The 6,243-nt window shown below is 35.5% G+C and overlaps 1 protein-coding gene across 1 annotated transcript in view; it reads left to right on the top strand.

Annotated features, from left to right (window-relative positions):
- The first annotated feature begins 3,119 nt into the window (after positions 1–3,119).
- LOC122793394 (dentin sialophosphoprotein-like) overlaps positions 3,120–6,243 on the top strand; it is a 14,186-nt gene continuing 11,062 nt past the window's right edge. The window contains exon 1 of the mRNA XM_044061372.1: positions 3,120–3,265. The gene's annotated coding sequence lies outside the window, so the exon portion shown is untranslated. The remainder of the gene's footprint in view (positions 3,266–6,243) is intronic.

The raw sequence follows: 6,243 nt of genomic DNA, 5'->3' as shown, positions 1-6,243 counted from the left end.
ATGTTTCTTTTAGAACTTGTGGCCATTTTACTTGCAATACTGAAGGTGTTATATATGCCTCAAGATGTCCTTGCAACAAATTTTATATTGGAGAAACAAAAAGGTGTTTTAAAACTAGAATTTTAGAGCATGTGAGGGATTTTGCTAATAAAAAAGCAGAGAGCTCTACAGCGGAACATTTTAGTTTGTTTCATGATGGAGACAGTAAAGGGTTACAAGGCACCGTCTTGGAAAAAATACAAATATCTAGATTTGATGTTTCTTTTATCAAGAAACACTTGCTTTTAAAAGAATCTACTTACATTTTAAAATTTGACACCCTGTCTCCAAAGGGACTAAATGAAGAATGTAATTGGAGAGGACTTCTTTAATTGTAGATTGTTTAATTGCTGTATTTGTATGTGCATATATGGGGAAAGTTTTTTACTTTGTGTTATACTCCTTGAAGGCTTTGGCCAAGATGTGAGTGTTTCATTAAATGTGTTGGATATATTGGTGGTTGTTTCTTTTTTCCTACAAGGCAACTTTTTATTTTGTGCATCAGTTAGGTGATTCAATATACCCTAACCAGGTTATAAAAACCTAAAACCAAATCTCTCCTGAAATGAAACAGACAGACATGATAAATAGCTTTAAGGTGTCCCTGAAAAAACAGCTACTAAACAACTGGTTGTACTCTTAAACTACACCAGGTTGAACCCCCAGAACTCAGCCACACTCCTCTTTCTAATTGTACTCTATTAACTTTCTCTTTCTTTGCTCTAACTTACATACAATTTCTTTCTTTGACTCTAATATAGTTACAATATACTGACACCCAAAATGGGCAGGCACTACTTCTGTCTTACTTTTACATGCTTACCACTTCAGCCAGTATCATGAACCAGCATCCCACCACCTGCAACTCTTCCATTGAAGAGCAAAAGCAGAACATCAGGTCCTTCTACTGGCACATCAACCAGGTGGCCTGATGCACAACACCCCTCCCCCCAGCCCATAGCTCTCAACCTTCCATTTCCAAAATGAGGAACACCACCTGTCATAACGTGGAACAAATGGACAAAATGTGGAACACTTAATAATAGCATACTAACATCTTCAACTAGGAATTTCACATGATGGTTAACGTGCTACTTTTTACTTATTAACATTACATTTGATGGATTAATATGACTCAGTTCTATTTATCATAAGTATCAGTCAAAATGTTGCTATCATTGAATGTGTGACATACCCTTTCTATGTGGAACCTTGAAGATAATACCCAAAATTAGTAATATTCCTTGTAATGAGGTACACTTTTGAGGTATGGCCGAGCCATTCATGTCCCTTTTCTGTACTCTGTCTCTGACCCTCCTTGAACATGTTTTATTAAATACAAATAATAATAATTTCTGTTTTTAAACTGCAGCACACCTGCTTGCAAGCAGTTGCTACAGCTAGACCATACACAGAGTACTATAGCACTCAGGTTTGACTGCAATTGCATTAGAGATTAGGATCAGCTAATCACACCCCCCTCCAACAATTTGCACCTGAGGAGGTAGTCCCTTTTGTCCCTCTCACCCTGCCTTAGCTACATTCAATTTTCTCTATAATCAACTACCTGATGTTTCAATAATGCAAATATGCATGGAAGGTACTCTGCATTATCTTATGTAATGTGATATTATATAACTCACTGTATTGTCTATATTATGATTTTTTTCTGTTACTTAATGTACAATATTTGCTCTAATCTGCAGAGCTTTTCTCCTTGGCCTTCACTGAAAATGGGAGAAACTCTAGTTGGAATTTCTTAGTAAACAAACGTAAATAAATAACTAAATGAATGTCTATATCTGCCATTGTCAAGGTGATCCAGTAATCAGACCAGCTGCATTGCTGATAGCAAGATTTATTCCAAGAAAGTATGTAGTTAAATTCCAGCCCTGTGTAAAACTGTGTGCAGAACTAAAAAAAGGACTCAAAATATTTGTGTTCCTTATATCTGTGCTGTATCAGTGTGGAAGCTAAACATGTCAAAAGTAACCACAAAGCTTCAGTAAGGAGCTGACAGAAAAATCTTAATAGGTTAACCAATACCTAACTCTTAAATAAATAAACAACAAACCACTTGGCCATGTTGTATGCAAGACTGGGAGAGTATTTTTGGGATTCAGGAAGTACAACAGTCAGTGAAAAGGAAAAAAGAATGTGATGAGGTCACTTATCATTGAACTGACCCCCTCATAGTGACTGAAACGTAGATTTGCAATATTTCACAGATTTCTATAGGTATTTGGGGATTCTATGCCTCCTTAAAATGGAAGAAATCAAAAAGTTCAAACTTTCACAGGATTGTGCCTGTCAGTGCATACTATGGTATTCAGTCTCTTAACAGTATGCAACGAGTCAGTGTGGCAGATCCCCTGTGAGCCACAGAGAAGAAATACCTACAGATGTTGTGAGGGCTACAGCAATGTAAGACTTTACAAAGAAATAGAAAACTTTCTCAAAAAATATATACAGCATTTCCTTAATAACCATTTATAAAAACAGTGAAGGAAATCCTATTTTTTACATTAGTTAGTTTTTCTAAAGCAAAGATTTATTTGCATTAGTGAATGATATTATGTATTTTGCTTCTGAAAGGCACATTATGTCTAGACATAAATGATTGCAGTAATCAGTAGACAAACACAACATCTGTAGGCAGTGTCTTGGTGTGACATGTGTAAGTATAAACCAAACAAATCACATACAGATGTATCGGAAGCAATAAACGTGGGGTGCAAACTTCATACAGAAAAAAAAAAAAAAAAACAACCTAGAAAGCTACATATTGTGCTGGCCCCTGACTCTAGGAAGACATGTGGCAGGAGTGGTGAAAATGGTTATAATTTAATACAGCTTAAAAAATACTTGCAGTAATAATTCATACAATTTTAGAAACCAAACTATGAATCATTACCAAGGCATCCAATTAACGGGAGAGTTCTTTGCTTCTTGGCAGTCCTAGCATTTTTTTCTATGGCAAAAAAAAAAAAAATATTGCAACAAGAGGAAGTGTGGAAGGTTAATGTGCTTATGGTCAGGCTTCCTTTGAGTGACATCACACATTTTACTTTTTGATTGGTTGCTTGTGAATGAAGCAGGGTTTAAATTCAAGCAGCAAATGAACTTTCTCCAAGGAAGAAACAGCAAAGACACGATCACGCATCCTTTTGCATCAAAATTTTACTGGCAATCAGCATCCTGGTTTCTAATTCTTAAAGAGGGAAAGGTAAGCATTTAATTGGTATGTGGAGTGGCATATTGTCTTTATGCTTTAAATACTAAACTTTTTTTTCTAGCAGACTCCAATGTTTGCCTGTATAGTGGAATGCAGTTCACTGTTTTTTAAAGACAGTTTTAGTTTAGTGTGTCTAAAATATTTAGTAATCTTTCCATGTCAAAGCATGCAAGACAAACTGGGCAAGCTCAGATAAAATGCTACTTGACTGTAACCACAAGTTATAAAATAGACATACTTCCCTTTATTTTAATTCAGGCATTTAATCTGAGAGAAGAGACTCTGTCAATACATGTACAGATTTTATGCTGGATGTACATCTGCAATAGATTTTAATTTTGTTCATACAAATACACAGCAGATAAAGAAGTGAAACAGAGCATCACTAAATGCTGGTTTATTGTAGATGCTATAGCAATAACCCACGCCTGGGTGTGGGTAATGCTGGATTTACCCACGGTTGGCGTGGTTTGGTCCCGAGGGCGAAGCCCGAGGGACCAAACAAAGCCAACCGTGGGTAAATATAGCATTACCCACACCCAGAAGTGGGTTATTGCTATTATACCATGACATTATTTAAGAAAAGAAACTATTACTTTTCTTAAATAATGGCATTGTATAATGCCTGTTTACTGCCCTTCCGCAGATGTCTGGCATCCACGGCAGTTCTGATGTACTGCACGCCTGCGCAGTACATCAGAGCTGTGGGCAAAAGCAACGGAGAAAGCAAGATCTCCGTTGCTTTTTACTGTTTTAAGCTATGTTAAATGGGTTTAACATAGCGAGACAGTTTTAAAATAAGCAACGGAGATGTCCGTTGCTTATTTTAAACTGTCTCGCTATGTTAAACCCATTTAACATAGCAAAACAGTAAAAAGCAACGGAGATCTTGCTTTCTCCGTTGCTTTTAAAACCTGTCTCGCTATGTTAAATGGGTTTAGCATAGCGAGACAGCTTTAAAATAAGCAACGGAGATCTCCATTGCTTATTTTAAAGCTGTCTCGCTATGTTAAACCCATTTAACATAGCGAGACAGGTTTTAAAAGTAAAGTTATACTAATGGGAAAAAGTCCGGGTGACCGGACCTTTTTCCATTAGTATAACTCGATTTACAATGTGCACGCTGGCAATCAGCGTGCACGTTTTGGGGGGGGTCATGGTATAATACAGATTTCCCACTGGTAGTATGCTGACATTAAGACATCCTACTGGAAACCCTGTCAGCAGGACTACAGATGACAGTGAAAAGATATAGGAATCCTAAGAGAAGTAAAGGTGAATAACTCCCTGATGAAAATCTTGACTCTGAAGAATTAATGAACCAAGACATAACAATTTCTAAGAATACTTAACTATGTATATTGAATTGGCTTGAGTCAAAATTTTGATTTATAATAGAAACATCTAAGTATAGAGACAGCTTGGAATACACAATATAAGACACAGTGTGCAGCTTAAGTTTTGAGGGAGCTGTATTTTCCCAAGTCAGTGACACCTACTCTTTGTATTCCAATATATAAATAAAATAAAAAGAGTACAACTAACAATATGAGGGAGCCACTATGGTTGGAGTGATAGTGATGGTTGATAATATATAAGCAATCCAATTAAAGACTATTAGTAAAACAACTATGAAGTATGTGCATTATCGTTAGTTAAACTATTGTAGTATCTATAATATAATGAAAACTGTATTTCTATAAATGTTTTATATATATATATATATATATATATATATATATATATATATATATATATATATAAAAGGATGCTAACATCTTGGTTTAGAAATCAAATATTTCTTAGACTGCCCTTGAATGTGACTTTGGACAATATAAGTAAATATAAGGAACTTGTGCAGAGGGGTGCTACAGGTCATTCAGAGAAAATAGTATAGAAGGTCATGTACAATTCCAAAAATAGTGGCTATGGTCCTATGGTTAAGCTAAAGCTGCCACTTCAGCAACTGTTTAGCTGATGATTAAGAATGCGATTGTAAAAGGCAGTGCAAAGAAACACAAAGGCCTATTTTTGTTAAAAAGAATTATGTGCTCCATTCTTGAATTTTGTTTATTTTCACCATTGACTATCAGGATTAAGGATTCTGATATAATCTGGTCCTATGACAGTTTTATGCCGATGCATGTGTATGTGTATTACTGCTCATGCAAAATCATCATCATCATCATTATCATGATGAAGGCTACCAAAGCACTAAATGAAGGTATAATCGTGATTTTTAGTATATATAGTGATATGATAAAGTAAATGAGAAAATATCTGAGAAAAGAATAGATTTGTTTCTTATTCCTTGTAATTTATAAATTAATCTGGCATCTAAGAAAACATGTCCTGACTTGTTGTAAACAGTCCTACTCCATGACAGTCTGAGCTCCTCAGACATGAGGTGTGTCTTGTCTAGCTATGCTACTGCCTGTGTTATGTAATATATTATGGAATATCCTAAATAAGGGAACATTCTTAGGCAAGGACAATGATATCCTTGTAGCTTATACCAAACTTCAATGTGCATGTTTTCTGTTCCAAAGCTTGTGTTTATATTTTGATTTTTGCAGAAATGGTCACCATTTTGAATGGCTAGTTGTGCTATGGATATATTAATTCCACGGACTTTTACAACACTGACATCTACTGACTGTAAGAATATACAGCCCCATCAAGAACTATATCTTCCAAAAAAGACTTTACAGTGACTAGTCTGTGACTTTGTGTGTTTATGTATGCATGAATATGTGTTTTTAAATGTGCAGTTATGTGTGGAGTATGTGAGTATGTCTGAATACATCTATGCGTATGGAGGTAGAAATTTGCTTGCTCTTGCGCTATTTTCAGAAAATAAGTTACTTACATTGCTTGTATGTTTGGAGAGCAGCTTTATATAGGCTCAGATGGAAACCAAAGATTTTGCTCTTTATGCATAACGAGACCTGTTTTTAACATACAACAGC

The sequence above is a fragment of the Protopterus annectens genome, chromosome 2.part0 (genome assembly GCF_019279795.1).
Source record: "Protopterus annectens isolate FY-2018-M chromosome 2.part0, PAN1.0, whole genome shotgun sequence".
Taxonomy (NCBI): Eukaryota; Metazoa; Chordata; order Ceratodontiformes; family Protopteridae; genus Protopterus; species Protopterus annectens.
The sequence above is the reverse complement of the archived record's forward strand: the minus strand, read 5'-3'. Positions and strand labels throughout refer to the sequence as shown.